Source organism: Ornithodoros turicata, chromosome 2 (genome assembly GCF_037126465.1).
Source record: "Ornithodoros turicata isolate Travis chromosome 2, ASM3712646v1, whole genome shotgun sequence".
NCBI lineage: Eukaryota > Metazoa > Arthropoda > Arachnida > Ixodida > Argasidae > Ornithodoros > Ornithodoros turicata.
This window is the reverse complement of record NC_088202.1, coordinates 114,769,690-114,794,977: the sequence shown is the minus strand read 5'-3', so window position 1 is coordinate 114,794,977 and position 25,288 is coordinate 114,769,690. Positions and strand designations below refer to the sequence as shown.

Sequence of the window (25,288 nt, the reverse complement as noted above, 5' to 3'; positions counted from 1 at the left end):
CAATGTCTGCACAGCGTGTCTCACTTTCACGTGATGCCGTCCATGTCGTCTGGGAACACGGATACCGCAGAGTTACAGCGTAGGCGGTGTGCTGCTGGCATTCTTTCTCCCCTATGCTAGCAGGCAACGGCCAAGTATCACAGGTGATCCCTCCCGGTTCGTGGCGTTGTGTGAAACACGATTTCCCCTTGGAGGCGATAATGGTACTGGTCCTTCGCGCGCTACACCGCCGGTGGGGGACAGGTGGCCCACGTGCTGGAGATTCTAGACAAGCATGTCGTAAGCGGAACATCGGTACTTTTAGTTTTTTTCCCAGTTCAATTAACGAAAGGTAGTGCTAATCATTCGCTGTAGGCGTTACGCAATGCCCTCATCAGTCGGCCCGAGTTGTACTGTTTGCGCCATCAGTTTCGCATTTATATGGCGTTTATAGTATATAGTGTCACCCAGGTGGAGCATGTCTTATCAGATCGTACATCCTCTGCGTATTGCAGTAATATGCAATCTTCTCTCTGCGAAGCCGTGCTCCGTTCTGAAACTGCCTTACATCGGCTATTTTTCCTTACGAGCGCGGACTGTGCACTTAGCGAAAGACTTCGTGCGACTACACTCTCCATCCATTATAATGCACGCGTATAGGAGAAACGCGGATACTATGAATGGCATCGAGGCTCTGCGTCATCTTTTACTTGTCTCCTCGTCCATGTACGGGATTGCTTAATGTCTCTCTGACGGCAAACTGACGTTTACTTATCGATAACTGTATCCTCAGGACAACGTCTAATTATGAACAGCCTAAAAGCACAGTGACGTGCCACGAAATGGATGGTCACTACCGGTGCGTCTCTAAACAAATGGTTGGCGCGTCCACTTATAATATATGGGGGCTTCGTACCACGGTACATAAATCTGCACTCAAAGCCATCGTCGGTCACAATGCATGTAGAAGGAAGGGGGTAAAACTAGAGTCACTAAATAAGCTACGCTTCAGAGTATCGACACTGAGTTCCAAGAGCGAGCGTGCGCCATCTTGTTTCCACGCCACGCTACCCACGCGCACTACGCACTTTAGCGCACGATGCCATCTATATCGTACGCGGTTGAAATGTTCCTTTCGTTTATAAGCAGCGGTTGACGGCCTTGAGCTCACCTTGACATCTTCGGGACGCTCTGCTGGACAATACATGGATTGTCGCACAACAACCATACACGCTTCTCTGTCCCACGGCGACAATTACGTTACCCGTCCTTTATCCTTAAACGGGGATGATACCGGTGTGGTGCGGAATACAAGATGTCGCTCCTGCTCTCCCTTGGACCTCAGTGTCGATACTCTGAAATGAAGCTTATTTAGTGACTCTTGGTAAAACTAAGCGAGAAATCCGGCACTGCGCTTTGAGCGATGGAAGGGATTTGAGCTAGAGAAGTGGGGACTGTTCCCTGGTAAGTGGCTAAAATATGCAGTAACCAGTCTTGGGAAGTAACGTAGTTACAAGTAAATGCCTAATGAGAAAGTAACTATAGTTACTGTCCCTCAGAGAGCAATTCTCATTCTAGTAATAATAACTCCTCTAATAATAATAACTCATTCAAAATATGTTTTTCTCTAATTTTGAAAACTACTTACATCTCATCTTACCACCAGTTGCCAACCGATATTCCTGGCTCACATGACAATCTGAAGAAGGGGACGGCGTCTATTTTTCGCCTCCAGGGTGACAAGTGCGCCCCCACCTCCTCATATTATTGATTTTCTGTTCTCTGCTGTTGTCCTAAAGCGACTTCTTGCTGCCCGAAAGGTGTCTTTTTGGCGCCCCTTCAGGCGGGCTCAGGGGATGGGGCAATAACCCCCCCCCCCCTGCCCCTCTGGAGACTCAGGCACTGGGCCGAAGTTCTGAAGAGACAGAGCTGAGTTTGTGAAACAGGAACAACCGAGTGTTGTGACAATGACTTCTATATTTTCGCAAGCCTTGAAATGGCGTCGGTAACTGGAGATTTTATAAGTGAAGTGAAGCAGTTGAAGTTCGTACTTATTTATTTTTTTTCATCATCAGGGCTCCGAGTAACTGTATAGTGAACAAAAATTTTGACAAGTAAAGATTGATTGGTAGAACTTTATTTTCATCCAGTTGCGTTGAGGGTGTGCGCCAGGAAAAGCGTTTTTCTTTTATTTTTTTTCAACAGGTTGGCAATTTTGCGTAGAACATGGGTGCAGCAGTTAAGCTGTTGTTCAGCGTGGGACACAGACGTTATTGCTACGTTACAAGCTATTGGTCAGTTCAACATGTACCGTACATGTCCACCTAGCGCAGAACTTGGAATAAAAATTGTTGCACTTGAGGGCTTGACATTTCGGAAAGCAACTGTGAAGTAGCTAAGTTGCTTTAGCTGTAACGTAAGTAGTTACTATTTGCGCAGAGTAACTGTAACTTAGTTACGTCGTTCGTGTAGGAACTGCAAGTGTAACTTACTCTCTACGGTAAGTTTTCCCTTGACTTGTAGTAACACCTCGCGTTCCTGTTTAGTCACGTTCAGTGCTTTACTTTTTTATATGTGCACGCAGATTGTGCATGCTTTTCATTAACTAAAGTATTTTTTTACAATGTGACAATTAATATTTACACCCAGTGCCGTGACGTCATACTGGGTTACATGCATGATTACAGTCTTTGTCTGACACCTTTTAAAAACCAAAATCGTGTCCTTCAGTCGTAAAAGAGAGATCATCTCTCATAGCTACTCTATTGATAGTATCACATTAGAAAGGCATTTAACGGTCCGTGACCTGGGTGTTACAGTTGATTTTTCTTTGTCATTCATTGATCATGTCTGCTCGCTTGTTCGTAATTGTCTGCAACTGCTCGGTTTGATATCTAGAGTGGCGCGTGAATTTAAAAATTCAGCTTGCTTTATGCAACTTTATCTTGCCCTTGTTAGATCTAAGGCCGAATTTGCCTCTATCGTTTGGAACCATATATCATCGACGAGATCGGCTGATATCGAGAGAATTTAAAAAGGTTTATTAGAGTATTTTATGATAGGTATATCGGAAGACAATTGTATTATTCCTATCCTAGACTTTTGGACTATTTAGGTTTGCCTATGTTGAGCAGGAGACATCTTATGAACGATCTGTTGTTCTTGTATAAGCTGGTCGATGGCCGTATTAACTGCTCTCGCTTATTATCTACGCTACATTTTTATTGTACTATTCGTCCTAGCAGAAAGCTCGTATTATTCTACCCACCGCAGTTAATGAGGAAATGATCCGTACGTTTCCTATGCTGTTTCTCTTTAATGGCTTTAACCATCTCGACATTGATATTTCCATGAATCTTCATCAATTCAAATGCTTTGCCCATCGTCTACTTTGTAACTGATTATGTCTGATTATTTCCCGATTGTTATTTTGTTTAATCCTGAATTGATATATAGCTGCTATTTCAGCTGGTTGTTCGTTCTTCTTTTCCTATGAATTCAATTGTATATTATACTTTTATAGTGCATTGCCCAGTAGGCTGTTGTAGGCATGACATAAATAAATCCAAACAAACAAACAGTCTCAGCAATATGGTGATGTCCTGTGTAGGCTCAACGGCATCGTGTTGCCGATAAATAAGTATGTGAAAGATCATTGTTGATGGAACAAGTGGGAGCTTCGAATGAACAGTGTCGTCGTCTTCCTCAAGTATATGGAATACGTTACACTGGCATTGGTCGCACAAAGTAGTCATATCTTCAAGCCCATGGGCAATTCGTAAGAAGACACGTAAAATAAATATGCATAGCACGATTCATCATTTCACTTTTACATAGCTAAGAAACTCTTTCAACAATGCCGCGAATTCTCGCACAGTTCGTTTTGGAGCATGAGCGACATGATGGCTATAACAGCAAACGCGCAAACAATCTGCTTGCAACGGCAGGAAAACGACCATAAACCTTGCTGCCGCGGGACAGATATGCAATCGAAAAAGTTTCACAACACGAATCAACTGCACAAATCCTTTGATTAGAAACAGTTCATAGAAGGCTTCTGCATGTTGCCTGTGAAAATGCACAAAGGGGAAAAAAAAGTGCCGTTTGTTCAAGAACAGTTCATTAAAAGTTTACCACACTGGACAAGGCGGAGTGCGTTCTCAAACGTTTACACATGATGGGATGAACTACCTTCACGTGATTAAAAGTGTAGAAAATTACAGTACCAATTAGGGAAGCTTCGCCGTTGAAGTTTCCAATTACTTGAGCAGCTTCGCAATAACCGATATTCAAAACGTTCTCTCGAATATTGATATAATTTTTCGCGTTCTCCTGCGCTTCGCACGAGTTACTAAACACAATCTTCAACAGTCTCCTCCGAAAATGGAGCTACAAAATATAGGAAGCTACCAGGATCTAGCGATCAAGTCGGCAAAGTTTTTGATTCACTATTGCTCAGAAATAACTGATAGATGTCGCAGCTCATTGTTAACCTACATGCACTGGGGTATGGTACCGCAATTGTTGAGGTGGATTACCTCATCCAGTCGTCATTCATGTAGTAGTTGTAGTTGTTCAATGTTCAATGTTGTTGCTCAATGTTGGCCGTGTACAGCTCCGGTCAACCTTAATAATAACACTGGAAAAAATGTGGTCTCGTTCCCGAGCGCGATTACAGCAACTCTTGGGTCCATTAGGAAATCTTAATTGAACAAAACGTTTTCTGTTAGTTTAACGCAAGGACTTTGCTCACTTAACATTCCCCCAGTGCCCCAAGGATGGCTGTTATCGCGCTGAGAAATGACACCGAATTTTTTCCAGTGTTATTATTAAGGTTGACCGGAGCTGTACTTCTCAAAGCATAAGAAACTCCACGTGTTCGTGATTGATGAGGGCGCGGAATCATTCTTGCCATGTCATTCTTGAGTCTGAGGAGAACTTGGACAGCGCACAAAAAACGAAGTGTACACAGACTGACTACTCAGAAACGAGCACACTTTATTAAAAAAAGAGAAAAAGGAGGAGGGGTGGAGGCTACAAGGAGGCTACCAGGGTCAGTTCTGTAAAGTCGGTCGGAAGGTTGCGAGGTAATGGAACAGAAGTAGGGATAAAAAATTTCCGGGAAATTTGACCGGGTTCTTGATGTTGGAAATTGCAATGTAAAGAGGAATCAACGCTACACGTCATGGAACAAAAGTCAAATTCCGGATTGGATCACCAAACAATTACGCGCTCACGCCACGTACCGACGCAGATGCGCCTACGAACATCTCGGTGCACGGACTTCTCGGTGCGCGTGTGAAAAAATACAGGAAAAGGGTCTTGTTATGGACTGTGTTGAGAGTTCTGGATTTTAGATATAACTTAATATGGTATTAGTTGGAAGGGTAACGGAGGTTAGGATATATCGCACGGGTTCTCAGGGAGTGTATCACGTAAACGACGAACATCGGCTATTTGCTGGTCGTAGAGAAATTTATTCCTATATATGTTATTTTAAAAAGCGTACCGGTTAAACGAAATCTGTTAAACGTAACAATTAAAGGGTGAAAATTTAAAGGAGCACTCAAGTGACCCTTATTATTATTAGTTTTTCGGTGCAATGTGTTCTCGAACCAATAAAATGAGTTCCTGCGATAGAATGATGAGCGTAGGTGACCTACAGAGCGAGCGCGACGGCTCTGTTCCGCACACCTACGAAAAATCACGTTCCTCGTGAAAAGAAAGAAAGAGCATCGCAGAACAAGAGGACGTCGTGACGTATGCTACTCCCCTCAGGTGACCAAAGACGTACCGCGGCACAGCTCAAGCATGTATAAGGGGCGCATGAGCTGCGAAGAAAAAACAAAGAAACAAAGCACGGAGCCTCCACGACGTCACGTGAGCATCGAGTCGGCCATCTGGGGCTGCATTCTCCGACCGTTTTTTGAAAATTCGATTGCACAGCAATAACACCCCAGCAGAGCGAAAATATTCTGCATGGTGACTCCCTGTGTGTCTTTCGCAAATGTGAGCTAAAAAGTTAGCAAATGCACAGAATAACACAAATTGTATTCCTAACTACTCACATGCGGTTAGCTTATAAAAGTTCGTGAAATTGAAGAAGATCGTCATATCAGTCTGTCTGATTAACAAGTAACTGAAAGGAATGACAAGAAGAAATTCTGCTTCATTGTTATCTCACTTTTTCTCTGTGTGTTCCACGTCGTCGATATTATGTAAAGTAGCGGTAGCGGAGAAAGAGTCAGCCGCTGCCCGTATTTGTAGCGGAAATACAACTTTATTTTCAGAGGAAGAGTGGGGAGGTTCATCGCCAGAGGCGATACTCTACCCCATTGCTAGTGGGGATGTGGGGTATAAAATACAGAGCCCCCTCACAATAGCGATTGGAGTCCGATGGTGTCCAGAAATGTCAAGAGGGCTTTGAGCGCTGATCGTTGCTGGGCTGGATTGGGCCAGGGACCAAGCAGTTTCGAGAGGGAGAAGGGGCGAGAGTCCAGCTGACGAAGAGACTCGGACAGTGAGGTCCGGAAAGGTTGATAATGAGGGCAATGAAGAAGAATGTGCGCCAGATCCTCTGGGAGCACCAAAGTGGTAGCAGGTGGGAGAGTCAACTTGTCTCAAGCGGTAACGCCACTTTTTCCGTTACCAGTTTAAAATGTAGAGCGACCGCTACTCCGCTACTGAAAACAGTAGCGAATAGGTAGCGGCACTACTACAGTAGCGCCGCTATGTATAACACTGGATATCCGCCACCGAGGTTATGCCAACTGAACATGTGTGATACCTGGTTCCCATATTGGGAGAGTTGAGGTTTGCACCCTAAATATTCCATGATGGATAGCGGGCAATCAATCATGTGATTTCCTTACCGTTGAGCGTCAGCTACGCTTCCTGCCTTCAAAACCACACAACTTTCCGCCTGGCACAAGAGTGTGGTGACATTTTACACGCTTCTTTCTTTCCGTCGACAAATCAAACCCGCGCATATCCCACCTACTATTTTATTTTCCGATTCAAACCTACAAATCAATCACCCACTCAACCTACTACGTTGGCGACAAAGTTATTTGAAACGCGTTTATACGTTCAGTTCATCTCTGCTGTATTTTCAATGCCTTGATCAGTATTTTATGCTTATGTACAAGTATCTCCTCCGAAAGAAGATATAATTGACACGTCATGCTTTGAGGATCAGCGCAATTTGTAGGCATGGTTGGCAAGGAAGCCTCGCATTTTCTGCTGGAGCACTACTTATTTAACAACAGGTGTGTTCCTGACAGGCGTATCTCGCTCCGCTGCGGGGAGGTTTGGAATAACTTTACATTGCGGGTATCAAACCGTGCACGATAATCAGCACCACGCTGTGCAGACGCGTCCGCATCTCATCTCCGTCCCTTGTGTCCCAAAGCAGTCTGAGACGTGAATGTCTCGTGCATGTGCGACAGCGCCTCGCTCACTGGTAGACGCGGAATTATAATGTTCAGTATTCCAGTATCGAGTTGCACTGTATTCATTCCGTTGTCAATGCATGTAATAACACAAACATACATCGACAACGGAATGAATACAGTGCAACTCAAAACAGTGCACGAGAACGTGAGGCGTATGTAGAAAGATGTCTAAGCGTGTGTGTGTGTGTGTGAGGGGCAAGGGGTGACCCAGTACATATGCGCATGGCTTAGTCACGCAGCGCTGCCTGTCAACATGGAAATAGACGAGGGCTCGGAGAGATAACGTAGCTCGACCAGTCAACCGAAGCTGTCGTAGACAGATAAAGAGGGGAGGCTGATGAAGGCAAGCTCTGGGGAGGGAGACCAGAAGGGGAACACTGATAGGAGAAGAGGGATAGACTGGACGTGACGGCCATGCAGATCTAACCAGCCTACGTGTAGTGTACGGGTGTGTTCAAATGGCACCCATGTTATTCAAGACCGCCTACGTGAGTTCTGGACGCTTCCAGTTCCTGCAAATAATACATCTGAAACAGTACGTAACGCGGCGGTGTTCATCGATGCGCTGAAGGATGTCCACGTGCAACGTGAATGATGCCGACGCAGCGTTTTCCCTCTGATGCTCGGAGACAAATATCGCGACTCCATGAAGTCAGCTCAGAACGCACAATCTCTCCAGGCCAGCCTGACGAACGATTCTTTTGTTGTGTGTGTCACTCCCTAACGCATTTAGCCTACATGTTCACCAGCTGGCCGTTCTTCTTTCTTTCCTACATTCGGGCCCGCAAGCATGTAAAGAATAAAACTAAAGTTAACATAATCGCAATAACAAATATAAAGGCGCACCTTCTAACTAAAATGTTTTTACTCCACAAGTGTGATAATTTTCATCGGCGAAGCAAGTCGTGTGTGGTTCATTGCACCGCAGCTTGCAACACATTGTGGGTGTTTCGCTCACCTGCGAACCTATCGTGTAATAGTGAGAGGAGTAAAAGTAGAAAATTTGCGAAGAAGCTCTCCATGGAAGCGCCGCTCCACTTTTCCTTTAATAATTGGTTTTAAAGCGTAATTATTTTTCTTTACAGCACGGTGTGTACATGCAGTAGTTCCATTTGTACTGCTACCATGAAAGTGCTTACCTGAAAAAACAAAAAACAAAAACACGTGAGTAATATAAGGTTGAACATGAGAGAACTGATGTTCTGAGGCTGGAACAACATAGAAAGGACAAACACATACAAAACCTCAATTTGCCTAAGAAATTAACGATGAAAGATGGAAGTCACTGAAAAGGTTAGCCAGCTGTAGGAGTCGAACCCACATCTTCTGGATTACGGATAATCCAGAAGATGTGGGTTCGACCTAACTCTAATCACATTTAGTTTAGGTGGGTACCGTGCACAGCGCCTTATGACAACCCTATATTAACGATGAAAGATGGAAGTCACTGAAAAGGCTAGCCAGCTGTAGGAGTCGAACCCACATCTTCTGGATCACAACATCTTCACATCACATCACAACATCTTCTGGATTACCGGTAATCCAGAAGATGTGGGTTCGACTCATACAGCCTGGCTAACCTTTTCAGTGACTTCCATCTTTCATCGTTAATATAAGGTTGTCATAAGGCGCTGTGGACGGTACCCACCTAAACTAAATGTGATTAGGGTTCTGGGACACGTGATAGACATACCAGGTGAGAGAAACGAATAGAAATAAGTACATAGTTAGATCGCTAGTCGCGATCAGATATTACAGTACCAAGTAGTGGAACGGCGACGGGAACGGAAACAGACAGCTCGAACCTGTGCCACCGTATTCGTGCCGGACATCGTTACAGCACTTAGCGTTTTCAGTTGGATCCCTAATGCAGTGCGTTATACCTTTTTGTTGTTCTAACCACACAGAGACGTATTTTCTTTCAAGCTCTCCTACGACTTGGTGTGCTCACCCTACACTATTGGGCAACACCCGTTATCTGTCAGATATTTAATAACGAACAATGAATGCATTTCTATAGAGCGGTACATTACGGTGTCTGATGCATCTTTCGTTTCCGGCCGTTGCGCAATATCTAGGTATCTACAATGCATTTGAAACGCCTATATACTACCACGCTTTGTCAGCAACCAACACCGTGTCTTCTCACTTCGCCTATCCCGATTTCGCCTAATTCTTTTTATCAGATTATCTCCCTATCCGTCACCCTGTTCCCTCACCCGGAACTGCACGGGGTGCTAGTTCGCCTAGTGAGGCGTGTCACGTGAAGAAGAAAGGCGGTTCTCCTGATCCGTTGCAGCCTGTGCTTGATCACCATTGCAGATCGCAGTTGAAGCAAAATACCTATTTTTCTTTGCACTCCTATCGTGCGTACCTCACTTACAGACACGCATCACGTTCCCCACGTTTAACAAGGAGTTTGTATTTTACATTCAGAAATTTCCCATCATCCCATGTCATCATCACTTTTCCATCATTTATTGCTGTTGTTGTTGCTGAGAGATTTCACTGGCGAAGCACTTCGTATGCACATAAGCATACACCAAATCCGAAGAAGCTGAACACATTTTTAATGGTAGCGGGCATAGCTCAAGGTAATGTTCAGTTAAGGTGCATCAGATGTCCGGCCACATCTATACGTGTATGAGACCAGCCTTCGTTAGCCCTCTTCATGTTGTGTCTTGAACGCCCAAGTAACTTGAAGTAACGCTCACTTGTTGGCAGTCCCGTTTCGCCTAATGGCAGGTACCCTACTCGCCCTCTTAATTCTAAAAATCGCGTTAGGCGAAATGGAAATAGGCGAAATGGGACGCAGCCGTGGGCGTTTTCAAGGTTGAGTACTGGGAGGCTAAGTTCGTTCAGTGTAGAGATAACTTCAGGCGTCGAGAAAAATAATCGGAACACGTCTATTGGACAGCGGGCAGCACCACGCGCAGCGCTGTCCAATAGGCGCGTTCCGAATACTTATCTCTACGCATCAAGTTATCTCTACACTGAACGAACTTAGCCTCCCTGGAATGTGACCTGCAGCACCGGTCTGATTACAGCCCCTTAACGTTAACTTATGGGGTAATACCGGCCCATGGTTTACATACCGAAATGGACATAACATATTGAAACAGGAAATCATATTTTTGAAATAACGCAAGACCGTGCATTCTGTAACGTCCAGTTGGCTACATGTGCGTGAGTTGCTCTTTTGGAATATTTCAAAGTGTACGCAATTTATTCCCTTTAGCGCCTTTGAAAGCAACGAGGCTCGGAGGAGTGCCTTGCACGGGGGGACTTATGCTGCAGTAAATCTCCATGTACTCCTCAACGCAGCATCTTTTTTTTTTTTTCACTTTCTCCCAAACATCAATTCCTCTCTCGTACGAATAGCCTCGCATAATGTTCCAAGTAATGGCTATGGTCTGTCGCTCGTCATAAAACAATTTTATGGCTCCATCGTGACATATTATGAACCCAGAGTGGCAAAGACCCCGTTCCATTCTTTCCCGCGGCAGTTTTCCTGTCTTATCGTGAGTCCGCATATACACATACTTGTCATACAAATATGTACGCATGCAAATATGTATGTCGTCCTAAGAAATCTTCTTCGGGGTCGAAAATGCAAGCGACCTGCGTTTTACTTCCGAGTTCCAATACACGTCGGAATATTAGCCACAATTTACTGTATCATCTACGACCGCGTTATTTTACTTATTTCGCATGCAAGAGCATTCTCAAGGAATGCACGTTTCTCACATTCCAAAGTATGAGACGGTTGAAAGACCTTCATTGCCTTCTGTGGTTCTTTTAATTTGTTAAAGACGAGGGACGCGCAGTCTCCGTTTTGCCTGCGACGATAACTTGATCTTTAATGCGCTATGGTCCCGTTCGCGCTCACTATACGTTGTACCTATTGCGGCATTTACCTTTTCTTGAAACCAGCTCGCGTGACTGAGTAGTTAGCGTGCTTGCCATGTCACGTCGAGACTGGGAGTTACCCGTGTTCGAATCTTGGCGCTAGCTGCGCTGTCTGGGGTTTTTCCTGGGTTTTCCTCTGACGCTGTCAGACATATGTCGGCACATTTCCCTTAGAAGTCGACGCACAAAGTAGGCCAAGTACGCCACATTCCCCCAGAGAGTTAGTCGTGACGTAGCCCAACTCTGTGCTGCCGACAACGGCGAGCTCTTTCATTAGCACCACCACCACCACCACCTTTTCTTCTTGTTCTTTCAAATATTTTGAGGCACATCCGTTTACAGGTGTGCCTGTCCTTCATATGTAGAAAACACACAAATTCTACGCCGTTTTCACAAATTCTACGCCGAGACTGGGATGTGACGCGGGTTGGAATCACCGCACCAGCTGTGCTGTCCAGAGGTTTTCCTGGGTGTTCCGGTAGACTTTCCAGACTAATGTCTGCACGGTTCCCACTGAAGTCTGCCCAGGACGCATACAACCCCCCCCCCCATATCCCCCACTCCTTTCTGCTGTCCTCTCTTAATCTGCCCACGTCTGCACGCCGCTCATAGCAAGAGTTGCTTAGTGGCGCTAACACAAAAAAAGAGAGAGAGAGAGAGAAACCCTCTCTCGCTCCATGTTATGAGTCCTTTATTACGTCATGATTAAGTCACCAGCCATCTCGGCTCTTAGCATTAGATGAGTACAGCATGGATTAGCTATCCTTGGCTGTAGAGTGCGCGAGAGTGCACACTTTCATCACAAGAAAGCGTGGTTCACACTATTGCGTTCCAATGTGTGCGTGCGTATGCGTTGACATTCTTCTTCTACCTGGAGCGCGGCCTATATGATGGCCTGTTACACGTGGGGTGACGCTCAGGTTGGTAACCAGGGCAACCCGCACGCATACGCACGCGTTGGAACGCAATAGTGTGAACCAGCCTCAAAGCACAGGCTTGGGCCAACAAGGCACAAGCTTCAGAGTGGTGTCTTTCTTGCCATATCCAATCAAATCCAGTCCAGTCCAAGTTCAATCTGCCACCAACAATTAGCTATTCGTAGATACGACTGCCTTAAGTGAATCAATTACTAACGCAGTAACTTCAACGACTGAGAATTTCTGCTGATCATTGGAAGCAATATTAGTGTGTTTTAGTATATCGTACACTGTCGCCTTTGCGTACGTAAGTGATGACGTAGTGGTTCTGCACAATGCGCACAGCTCTGTTTATATATTGCGCGGGTGTAGAAGCACCAACGCTATCCCTTGCGTGCGCAAAGGCGATATCGTACCATATACTACAACTCACTAAAACTCACTGATAGAGTTTTAGTTCATTGCACGCTGACGCCTTTGCGTACGTAATGAATAGCGTCGATTATTTTGCGCACGCGCAAAACATAATGCGAGCTGCACGCATTGCGCACAACCACCACGCTATCCCTTACGTATGCAAAGGCGATAGCGTACGATGCACCAAAAACTCACTGACGTTGTGTCAAAGGAGGCACACTTTGCATTCCGTACAGTCCACACAAGCGGGATTAGCAAACGCGACATGTATGGGCAGCCACGTACACGACTTAACGACCTAATTTTAATATTTTTTCTTTCTTTCCGCGCAAACCGTATATCTATATGATAGTGCATTCCAGAAAATTTTAGTCCCCGACAAGGCAGCGCTGAGTTTTTTCCGCTTTGCGTTCTCCTCGCCCAGCTACGCGTTGATAGATCGATTCGGTCGAGCTTGCGATCGACCTAACCACTAATTAGGTGTCTCACTGTCCGATACGCACCCTACAGTCAGTATACGAGTGGCGAGAACATCGCAACTCAGCTTGTTACGTTTGGGATCGAACGCGTTGCCTTGATTGATTTCCCAAGTTGTGTTGTCATGGCTATGGAGTAAGTAAAGCGGTGCGAGTGACACGCGGTAGGAGGGATAGTTTATCAGCGAGGACTAGGAACTCCATAAACGTATAGACGCAGGAACTACCTTACAAAGTTTCACTAAACCGCTGGTGACCGTCGGGTATCTCAGCGAGCGGGGGAAGATGCTTTATGTTCAGAATGTCTCATTTTCCTGTCAGAATGTCTCATTTCCATTTTTCAGCCTGCTTCCTTCTAGATTTATCTGTAGAATACCCATCCCATACCCCGTACCCCCCGTCCTGGAAGCTTGGTAAGTACGGGCAATGGGGAATTATGTGAGAACACTGAGAAATACCTTGTTAGCTATGTGCTCTTAATGAATCGCGTTGCAGGTCATAAGAGGCGGGACTTATGTTTTCTTCTTTTACATACTTTTTCTTCTGCCATCATCATCGTCGTCCTTATCGTGTTACAGCTTCTCAAGAAAAACAATGCTGACTGCGCAAATGCACACAGAAAAAATAACTTTTCGACAAGGAACGTTTTTTTTTTCCATTTGTTCAGCTTGTCCGTTTTTTTTCCCCCACTGTCAAAAGGTTCCTCCGAGGCAGGAGATCAGGAAGCCTTTGCCATTCTTTCGTTCTTGAAGATAAGAAAGGTTCAGAGACAGGTTGCGAAATAGAGAGCTCTCGAGGAACGGTTATTTTTCTGCACGCAAAAGTCGGCTAAGACAATGAAACTTTCAATGTCAGGGAAGCTTGAAGGACTGACTGGAAAGGCTTGTACAAGGTACTCACAAAAAGTGTTTAGGATGACTGAGTACCTTGCAAAAAAGTACTTGACATAGAGTATTAAATACTCTTAAAAATAACTTGATTGTTACTTTCAAGATAGGAAATCACAGCTGGAATTCGCTATCGAAGAAATACGAAGAGCGTGAAGTGAGAATGGCATTACCAAAAAGCTTTATTAGCTCGCAGGAATAACTTTTTTTGAGTTGTTCCTGTTATTAGCGCATTTTTCTAAATACATTATCTCTAGAGATGGGACGAATCCAGAATTTTCCGACTCTGAATACAAGGAAGGTTCTGCGAACCCACCAATCTTACGAATCTCGAATCTTTCGAATTCTTTCTTAAAAAAGAGTTTTAAAAGCTTGGGGGAAAGAACACTTCTACTGAAAAGTGTTTTGAAGCAGAATTTGATACCTTTGTTTAATGAAACAGAAATTGAATACTAGTTCACTTTCAGGGTGAAAGCATACACATATATTTCTTCTTAAATGTAGTTTATTTAATATGTTGTTCATCGACTACAGGAAATACATAAACTCTCGAGTCTGAATTCTTTCCATAAAACTAAGAAGCAATAAAAAGCAAATCCATGTTACTTTTAAACTTGTAATGTAACAGTTCCTGCCCTAACTCTTTCAGTCCAGAGCAACGTAAACAAACGAACAAGAAAACACCCGCCGGCCAATCAGGCTTTCGGCGAACTCCGGAGACGCCAATTTTAAGAAGAAAAGAAACAAAAAGAAACAAAGAAACGTGGTTGGTGGATTCCAAAGATTCGACTCGCTGTTTTCGGCACTGGGATTCAGATTCCCGAATCTCCAATCCCTGCCTAGGATTCGCGTATTTGGTTCGCACATCCCTAATTATCTCCAATACTGAACAGGCACTCTACAGATGAGAACGGATGTTCTACGAAAACGACAGAATTTATCCCAACAGCACTCTATGTTGATCCCATATTGGGACTATTCCGGTTTCAATGGGCCTATGGAGGCCCAATCAAGCCAATGAAGAACCCAAAAATGGCAGTTTACTGGCTGTGTTGGTTATCTTGGCTCAACCGCAAGTATACGAAACTGAACAAATGAAGTGAATCATGATAAAAATGACCAGAATACCATTGTTATTAAAGTTTGAAGTAATGACGCACATATAATTACGCCCGAGAATTGCTCAACGAACCAGGCCCTTCATTGTCGTTACATCGGTCTGCCATCGAACCGAAGTGCCAATGTAACCAGCTTTCAACCAATGCACCTTCCCAAAATGCTTTCCGCGCGAAAAAAAAAACAAAAAACAAACAAAAAAAACAACAACAACAAAAACAAAAACATAATGGTATTAATAACATTTAACTTGTGGACACGCGAAAGATTCTGGCACCAATTATTTCTTCTTTGCAGGGTTGATATGCTGCAAATTTTGAAGTTCACACAGGAAGCCACACAGAAAACATATCGGTTTTATAGATAAAAAAATAAAACATAAAAAGAAAACGTTAGGCGGTTTTTACGGTGTTGCACGTTGGGCGCCCTGAAGGATTTACAGATGCACTGTAAGTTGCAGAAACGTATGCCACTCACCGTTACAGGAGTGTTACGCTCCCTTTTGCTCCAGGTGCGGGTTGTGCGTATATTCATTCATAATTTGCTAACTCTGCCAAGGATTTCGGCTGCTACTCCGATGCATCCCAGTGAAGGCTGCTGAGGGGTACTCGCATATGGTTGCTGTGATGGGTAGTTCAGTGGGACTACCCGGATCCCAGAGCAAGCGGGATCTTGCGTGCAATCTCACTCTCGTGTGCCACCGTTGGAAAAGTTTGAGTATCTACACATAAACATAACAAACGAAATCAAAGGAGAAAATAATGCTTTGTAATGTGCTACGCTGTTGTTCCCAATTGCACATTACGTTACAGATGAATATCACCATAGCTGAAGAAATGCTGAAATGCTTTCACCGTGCTGAATGAAATATATTATAGATGGGTCATATTTTTCATTGACTCACCACGGGCTTGCAACATTGGACCAATATTGGCAGTTTCATTGGCGCAAAGTTATATTGATATAGCCAATATTGAACCAGTGCAACTTATATTGCCTGCCAGTGTCGGACTGATATTGGTCCTGTGATGGTGTGCTGTCTGTGCACCAAATAACCAACCCAATAAGACCAACCAACCCAATCAGAATTTCAATCTTGTGTGCCCCGGCTTCAAGCGGGACCCGCTATGTGACACGAAGATTATTTCCTCGAAGTTAAAGGGGTTGGGACACTTTCATACATGTGGTTCATTACATCACGGACGAATTGTATTGCACGCCAAAATACTCAGGAAAAAAGTATTGTACTGCATGTCATATTCAGAGTTCGAGGTAACTGGTTACACGTAACTCGTTACTGTAACTAAGTTCCTTATTTTGGTAACTTGTAACTTAACTTGGCACTTTTGCGCCGTGGTAACTTTCAGAGGAACTCGTTTCTTTTTCAGGTAACTTTGCAAGAGTAACTTAAGCTAAGTTCCAAGTTACTTTTAATTCGCTTTTCACTCAGGTCCACTTATTTTCTTGCTTTCTCTCCGGTTCTTTTCTTTCATGGCATTTTATGCCACAGAACGTGGTATTTAATCAGTGACAGTATTATATTCAGGAAGTAGGAACCGCTGCCATTGAAATGAAGCTGGACCATTGTGCGCACACAGGGAGTAAGATGCAAAGCGTTCGAATTGTTGGACATAAACGAAAACGGTCTAAGCGTGTTGCACTCCTCCGCAGGCAACTCAAGGTCGCATTCAACTGCTCACGCACGCTCCACCTGTGTACTGCTATTTTGTGTCCGAAGTAACTTGGAAGTAACTCGTTCTTTTTTTTTTTAAGTAACTCCGTAACTGCGAGTTACATTTTAGGCAGAAGAACTTCGTTATTAACTTAGTTACATTTTTCACACGGTAACTTAGCTCGTAACGAGTTCTTTTTGACGTGTAACTTCTCAATCTATGGTCATATTTAGAGAGATACAAGCCCTCGAACACACTCCAAGGCAAGTGCAGACATCAGAGACCGCAGAGTTGCCATTGGCAGCCGTAAGCACGTGATTGCTCATGCGCTGCCTCACTGGTAGCGGCGCAGCCTGTGATGTCAGAGTCGCATGAGTTTCGGTATTCACGGTGCCCATTTTCCCTCCTTCTGTTACCCTCTTCGCTGTGAGACTTTCAATGTAGGTCCAGATCAGTGCAAAGAGGGTCTTTTACGTTTATTTGAGATAACCTGGGATGACCTGTTGCAACTCCTTTAAGTTATTTCTTTCTCCGTCAGCCGCAAGCTGCTACTCCTGCTGATGGAGGAAGCTCGCCGTTGTTGGCCTCACAGCCAAGGTAAGGTACTTACCTGTTCAAGTAGTAATTAGCCTATCGCAAGTTGTTGTTCCGATATGAACGGAAGACGAATCGTGGGGAGTGCCAGAGTCCGCACAATCTGCGTCCTCGCTGCTGCTGATCCTGACATGACCAGTCGCTGTCAGAAGCTCAATGCTGTGACAATATGATGAAAGTGCAAATTTTAAACCATTTTATACTGCTCATCGATGTGAAATTTGGGATAAGAATGTGCAAAGCACTATCTATACCCAGTATTTCTGAAAATGAACGTCTCTGGAAAGTTCCGTGATTTAAAGCGCTCCTTGGGCCTTTTCTTTCCTGCACACCTCGATTTATGCACATGTCGTTGGGAACAGTTGGTGTTCATAATCGAGGGTTGACTGTGTACACAGACCTTGGCTTGCGCAAGCCGAACCGATTCCATCTATAGTCGTGTTCAACGTAAGAAGGAAAAAAAATATAGCCCGTCAGTTCTTAAAACTTTTGCTGCGCCACAGGTAGGATGGCTGGACGGATCCAGACCCTCCGCTTGCGGGGGCCGGTTTCTTTGTCGGAGCGCGTACTGGGGGTGGGGAGAGAGGGAAATCCCATGTATAAACTGACTTTTTTTTGGGGGGGGGGGCAACCCCCCGTGGGTCCGCCACTAGTCCAGACTCAGAACTATCGTAGGTTTTATTATACGTATGGGATTATGTTATACAGACTTTGCATTCACTGCCTTGAGCACAGGAGGCTATGCCGCGACGTAATGTTCTTAAGTCAGCTGATTCACAGATCAGTTGACTCTTCCTTGGTGCTTAGTTTTGTATAAGTTTGAGATTGTTGGAGAAGTGGTGCAAGGTGCCTTGCACCATTAAACATGAAATTAAATCAAACCAGATAAGAGCCCGGAATGACCGATCGTGCGAAGAAAATGCAGAATGGGTATTATATCGGACTACGTAAGCAGTGAAGTTCGACGTCACCAGTGGTGCTGCGGGTGCGTGACAGATAATGCGGTCTTTTGTGAGGTTTGAGACAATTGGCGACTACAAGGTTGACCTAAATGGTACAAGCAGCGCCACAATGGAGCAGAAATCGTACTTTTATTTTCAAGCAAGTCGTACAAGTCTTTTTAAGTCGTACAAAGGCCTCCCGGGTTCACCCACCCGCAGAGAAAATCAAGTATTTTCTTTTTCTGCCTTCGACCTTTTTTCACTTCCCATGTAGTTCATTACGTCACGGAGAAACAAGCAAGAGAAGGCAGCTTTGAGGTAGGTTCCTGTAGCGCTCCATGTTTGCGGTCAAAATACTCTTCATTCGAAGACCTACAATGGAACTTTCGTAACAGGAAACAAGACCAAAAGGCAATTCCGTCTGAGATGAAGTGCGCCCGTCCCTGGTCTTGAGGAACCAGTTACAATTCCTAGGAAAAAGAAAATAAATAAAATAAAGAAAAGGCCGTTAAGGTAGAAGAATAGGAGAAAGGAGGATACTGCGGAATGTGCAAGGAAAAGTTTTCTCTGAGCAAATTAGAATGGTACAAGCGAGCTGGAGTACTGTAGAGAGAGGTAACATTTCCTTGTGTTTGAGGAACACACAAAACGAAGAGTACAACACAGGACTATGACCTCTTCGTTTTCTGTGTACCTCAAACTCAAGGAAATGTTACCTCTCTAAAAGTTTTCTATTCGATGAGTTGAGTTGCCTCTGTTTCTGGCAGCATGTTCTTTCCGCCTACTGCTTTCCCTATTATTCCACGCACATTCTACGGTGAATAATATCGTATTGTCGTTATGCCGATTCCATGTGTCGAATCATGTCGAGGTGCATAACCTCCATACGTGAGGTTCATAACATCTAGGCTTCACCCTTACAAATATGTAGTAGGTTCTACGGTAAGTGCAATAATTTTGAAGTATTGTATTGCGAACTGTAAAGGATGGGACAAGATGTAATACTTGCCCAAAACGCTAAGAAGTATTGCGCTACTACTCACTTATATTCTGCCCGATGCGTAGCTGTGTTAATATCGACGCCGCACCACAACGCAGCACTCTCACCTATGAAAAAGCGACGACGGCTCAGATAGACGGTGAATTGACTCTGTTGGTGAAAGAAGGTGAGACGCCATGCCGTTATTTACGAAGGGGTAGTCCTCATACACAACCTTCATGCGCTGCAATCAGTAGAGGTGAATAGAGGTGCAAGCGCAAGCGGGGACAGTTGTCACACTGGTCAGCTGTCGCACTCGTAACAGGGCATACCAGTCTAGAAGCAACTCCGATTCACTGTAAGAGAGTAAGAGTACTGTAAGTCTCTGTTACTGTAAGAGGTTAAGTTACTGTAAGAGGTAACTTTGAGACAGAAGGTCCGCAGTTGGATTCGGGACACTCACGTCTTTTTGGTTGTCTCCTATTTCTGTATGACTACTTCGTTATTTTTGTTTTGTTGTTATGCTATATTTATTGTTTTCAGAAGTCACTGACGTCTGTTCTGACTACGGAATTTTTAGTTGCTCTTCGTATTGTTGTACTCGTGCATACTCGCTATATGCCGGCGCACAAATGTGATCGGATAGTATGGATGGTAATATGGGCAATACACACACAGATGGTATTATAAACGAAGGTTGCCAGCACTGAGTCTACACTGGTCGATTTCCAATTAAAGAAATCAGGAAATGACCAAGAAGTTACTTCATATGTTATCAAAGCTCGCCCGGGATGTCGGAGGCTCTCAACTGGATGTAGTAGCGGTGTATAGTATTAGGCAGACACGTACAAAATACTGCGCAAAAGTACTTAAAATAAGATACTAAATACTCCACGTAAAAATTATTTAAAATAGAGTACAAAATACTCACAACTGGAAGTAATTTGAGTAAAGTACTAAATACTTTAGAGTTAAGATACTCGTTAAAGTACTTTATTACTGCAGTAAGTGAAACGCGTATTCTGAAGAAATAAACTTTATCCGCCATACTTAAGCATATCTTTTATTTGCAAGGTCTCGGTGTCAAGTAATGTTTGGTGAACTTAGGTGAACTCAAGTAAACTTTGGTGGTATGTTCTGATCCAAAACTTCGTACTCCCTCCTGTATATAAACCGGGGTCTTTCAACCTCTGGCGTGGGTTTATAGTTTTGGTGACCAAGGAAATAAATGGAGATATTTTCTTTTAATCACCTGGGGATTCACCTGGCACTATGAATTGGAACCTTTTTCTAAAGCAGGGTGTCTACCAAACTGCAGCCTTCAAATTCCCCGACTTTTCCAGGTTTTCACTGACTATTTCAAGCGAATTCCCTGACAAAAACAAAGGGGAACTTGGTGCCTTCTCATACGTTTTGATACCAGATCCAACATAAAACAGACCATTTATTAAGTATTAGTGAGGCTACCCTACTTTTATGCATCAGAGCTTGTCATACTGGTGAACTGCTACTCGCAGTAACGTTGCTGCGGCATCACCTCTCAACCACCGGTCGGCACTCGCGATTCGCCGCACATCATCACGGCACTTGTCTACGATTTTCCCTGACTTCAGCTGCTTTTTAGCCAAATTCCCTGACAATTCCCTGACTTTTCCAGTCACATCAAAATTCCCTGACTATTCCCTGTTTTCCAGGTTGGTAGACACCCTGTAAAGAAGGGGTCGTGCTATTGACAGGCAAGGCCAAGCGTGGGACCAGGCTATTGTACAGGAGTAAAAATGATAGATGTGCAAATTCAGCCAAAAAGAAAGAAAATAGAGGAGGGTTAAGTTCCAGTTTCAATGAACTGAAAATCTAGACACGGTGGCGAAGTATGCTGAATACGGCTTGACGAGGAAGGAAAGTATTTTGAGTGCTGAGTAGCAAATACTGAGAAAGTATTTTAAATACTTCAAAAATACTTGTCGCAAAAAGTATTGATTGGGGTAGCAAAATACTGGAAAAAGTATTTAAAATACTGTATTTCGAGTACGTACTCAAGATACGTACAAGTCTGATATTAGTTTATAAACATTGCCTGCACACCGTGCTTACAATGTTGCTCGAAACAGTATTTTTTCATGCACTCGCTTATACCAGTTTACCTTAATACATTGATTATTCATGCAAAAATGACATTTTCGGATATATGTGACGAAGGAACGGACAGAGCAGTTAACCGGAGAACGAACATATGACAATGAAAAAAATGGCTATAGGAAGCAAGCGAGCTGGTGAAGGTAATGCATAATGTAAAACCCCGAGACTAGGGAACACGAAAGGACAGACACAACACGAAGTCGACTTCGTGTTGTGTCTGTCCTTTTGTGTTCCCTAGTCTCGGGGTTTTACATACTCCAACGAACATATGTTTATTGCGCGCGCTGCACCTCCTCTTTCATCATGCGTCACATATATATTCCTGGTAAGGACGTATTACCAGACATCTGAATTCATTTTCAAGGCGGGATGTAGTTCCGTATCGGGACCACTGGCTTTTTTTAAAGAAAAACGAATAAAAACAAAAATCTAACGCTTTTACGTGAAAGAGGAAGTAATTAGTAACGAAATTCAACAGGAATGTCCCTCGTATATTGCGTAAAACGTATAAAAATTAAATTTTATCGCCGGTTTCTTGATGGCGATCCGCCATCTTTGCTGAGGACCTTACTGACCTAACCCGAGGCACAGTCTCGACGCCCGCACCGCCTAGTGCGTGCCTTGGGGGGGGGGGGGGGGCGCCCCCCAAGACCCCCCCCAATCTGTAGAACCTAACTTAACCCAACCTCACTAAAGTGATGTGTCACTGTGTAAAGTGAACCTCACACTGACATGATGTTTCTTCCCTAACTTGGCTGGCTTTTGGAAACAGGGTACGGTGTAACAGGGGGTGCAGAAGGATGTAAATCACTTCAGCACCTTTTCTGATCCCAGCATCTGGAATTAAAAAGGGTGCTTTTTTAAAAACTCTTTTTTAAACACTGCCTGTTACACTCTTCATCATGGTCACTGGAGTAAAAAGAGGTGTATATCACTTGAAACACCCTTTTTGTGTAAAAAAGGATGTTTTTGGATTTACTGTGATAAGCATCCCCGACGAAAAGTCGGACTCCGATCACGGACGCGAATTCCATTAAAGGCTTCTATCCCCCAAGGGGACTGGTTATCTTCTTCGAACGAATACGAATAAAATAGTGACACATAGAAGAATGAAAAGAAAATATGTGGAGATGTAAGAAATTATTAACACGAACGATATAATAGTAATAACTATGGATAATACAATATACAAGTTACAAAAAATGTTTGAAAGTGTTATTTGTTGTGAGTTTTCAGGCCAAACTAAGCATCGCAACAAGAAGCGTCGTTGAATAACGCCCGTGTTTGATAAAGTACTCAAACAAAAATGTTGTAACTCAGACAAATCGAGAACGCTCTACGACACACATTTATGACTTCCACGTCCAAGCCATACTGTGCTGCATGTGCGTAGTATCTTCGGACACAAAACGTTAAGCAATTGGGAGAAAAGCTAACATCTCCGGGTGCTGATTTTCTAGTACAAGACGTTGTATACAGCTTTCTATGTCAATGGTAACTTCTTGCATTATCATGAGAAATTTTGGCTTTGCTTTGGTTGTTTTGTTCTATTGGAAGACTGCGTACAGGAACAGCACTGGTCAAACAGTGGAGCTTGCGCTCACCTCAGTGTTGCATTAATCTTTAATTTATTTTGGCTTATGTTTTCGCCGAAATGTTCACTAGCAGTACATATCCTGACACGAAACAACACGCCTTACGCAAGAAGTAAGGGCGCAAAAGAAAAATTCGCCCCTCGATCGATCATCTTATTTATGGTACATGTAATTCTTATGTTCCTCTTCGTTTTTCTTTTTTTTTTTTAAAGGTAGAGTATTGATTGACTAAAAGGGTGGCGTGATTCAGAGTCGGACATAAAGCTCATTACTGCTTGCAATAGGTTACGCTCTCAAGAAATGCGCTCCAGTGACGTTAATCTCTGTTGCAGACGACAGTCGGTCATAGCAGGCAGAACGGTGACGGAAGAAAAGGAGTAAGTTGATTCAACTCACTTCCATGTACAGCGTGCAGGATGTGCGGTAGCGGGGGGAAAGCGTTGCACTTTCCTGTGTAAACGAGCGTCCAATAACATACACTAATTGGAAAAGTCATCCCCAGAAGTAAGCAAAGAGTGGCGTGCTAAACAGTACACAGAGACACAAGAAAAAGACCTGATGTGCTGATATTCAGGCTCGGAGTTGTTTGGAGTCTGAGCAATCATAACTTATGCTGTTTGCCTTGACGTCTGCATTATGGACTCATTGTGCCTGTGCCCTCAAAAATATTAAAGGGGTAATAAGGAGGTACGCAAAGTGCACTTTTTATAAGTGCATTGTGATACGTTGGCGACCGCGAACGTTGTCCGCAGTCGTTGTCGCAAAAATGTAAATAATGGCTCCTAACCGCACTTCCCTGCACTCTTTCACGCTCATGCCGTGCGCTGCGATGTGATCGCGACGTCATTTGGACACCGCGCAATATCAACCATTTAAAATGCCAAACGCTTATATACAGGGTGATTCACGAACCACGTCATTTGGGGTTCATAAGCAAAACGGTAGAACGGAAAAATATGCGGTCAACGGCTCCCGTGTGGCAATTAAGTTTGCCATCTTCAAAAAATACTTTTGTCCAATTTCAGTTGCAATAAATTGAAATTTCTGAATTCAACTCAGTAATTCGCCTAGTCAACATGCTGTTTTTTTTTCTCTTTTTTTTACAGAATCAGGAAGCAGGTGGTGAACTTAGTCGAATACATCACAACCCGAAATCTCTAATGCCACAGCGAGTGGCGAAAACAATTGTGAAAGCGGCTTTTTCTGACGCGCGTATTTCAACGGTGCACGAAATCGGCCGCAAAAATGCGATGAGAGGAGGACATGCCCCTGCGCTGTACCAATGGGAATCCCTGTAACCGCAGATTATTATCGCGATGTCTCTTGCTTTCCTCTTGTTTCTTTGCAGTGTTCTGTCTATCATCTGGGCAGGGGCATGTCCTCCTCTCATCGCATCTTTGCGGCCGATTTCGTGCGCCGTTGAAATACGCGCGTCAGAAAAAGCCGATTTTCACAATTTTTTTTTTGCACTCGCTGTAGCATTAGAGACTTCGGCTTCCGGTGTATTCGACTAAGTTCGCCACGGGCTTCCTGATTCTGTAAAAAAGGAAAAAAATATGCCATGTTGACTAGGCAAATCTAGAAGTTCAATTCAGAAATTTAAATTTATTGCAATTGAAATTTGACAAAAGTATTTTTTGAAGATGGCAAACTTAATTGCCGCACAGGAGCCGTTGACCGCATAGTTTTCCGTTCTACCGTTTTCTTACAAGCCCCAAATGACATGGTTCGTGAATCACCCTGTATATACAGGGTGTATCAAAAAACGTGTCATTCGAACTTGATAAAAAAACGGGGCGACGGAAAAATACGGGGTAAACGGCATTTGTGTGGCAACTGAATTTGCCATCTTGCAAAAATATTTTCATTTGATTTTTAGTAAAATAAATTGAATTTCTTTAATTGAACTCCAAAATTTCCCAAGTCAATCTCACGTTTTTTTTACAGAGTTAGATGTCCAACGCAATTGTTCAAGTGTGCTGTTGCTATCCGGACGTTCTCTGTTCTCTCGTTTTTGTGTTTGTCTTGCTCAGACAATTGAACCTCTGTATGCAATGAGGGGATAAGTAAAAAAATCCCAGACCTAGAAAAGGGGCCTGATCTGGTTGTCAGTCCCATTGACATACATACATTTCCCGTTTCTTACTTTCCTGTGGCGGACCATTAAATTGCAATATGGTCCTAAATTTTCTTTGGCAGGTAGATACCATGT

The 25,288-nt window shown here is 43.8% G+C and overlaps 1 long non-coding RNA gene across 1 annotated transcript; it reads right to left on the bottom strand.

The window, feature by feature from the left end:
• Positions 1-18,494: 18,494 nt before the first annotated feature.
• LOC135383964 (uncharacterized) lies at positions 18,495-19,695 on the bottom strand. The gene is made up of 2 exons (XR_010420184.1): positions 19,471-19,695; positions 18,495-18,833 (listed from the first exon to the last, which is right to left on the bottom strand). It is a non-coding gene; the product is annotated as an uncharacterized LOC135383964 (long non-coding RNA).
• Positions 19,696-25,288: the final 5,593 nt, after the last annotated feature.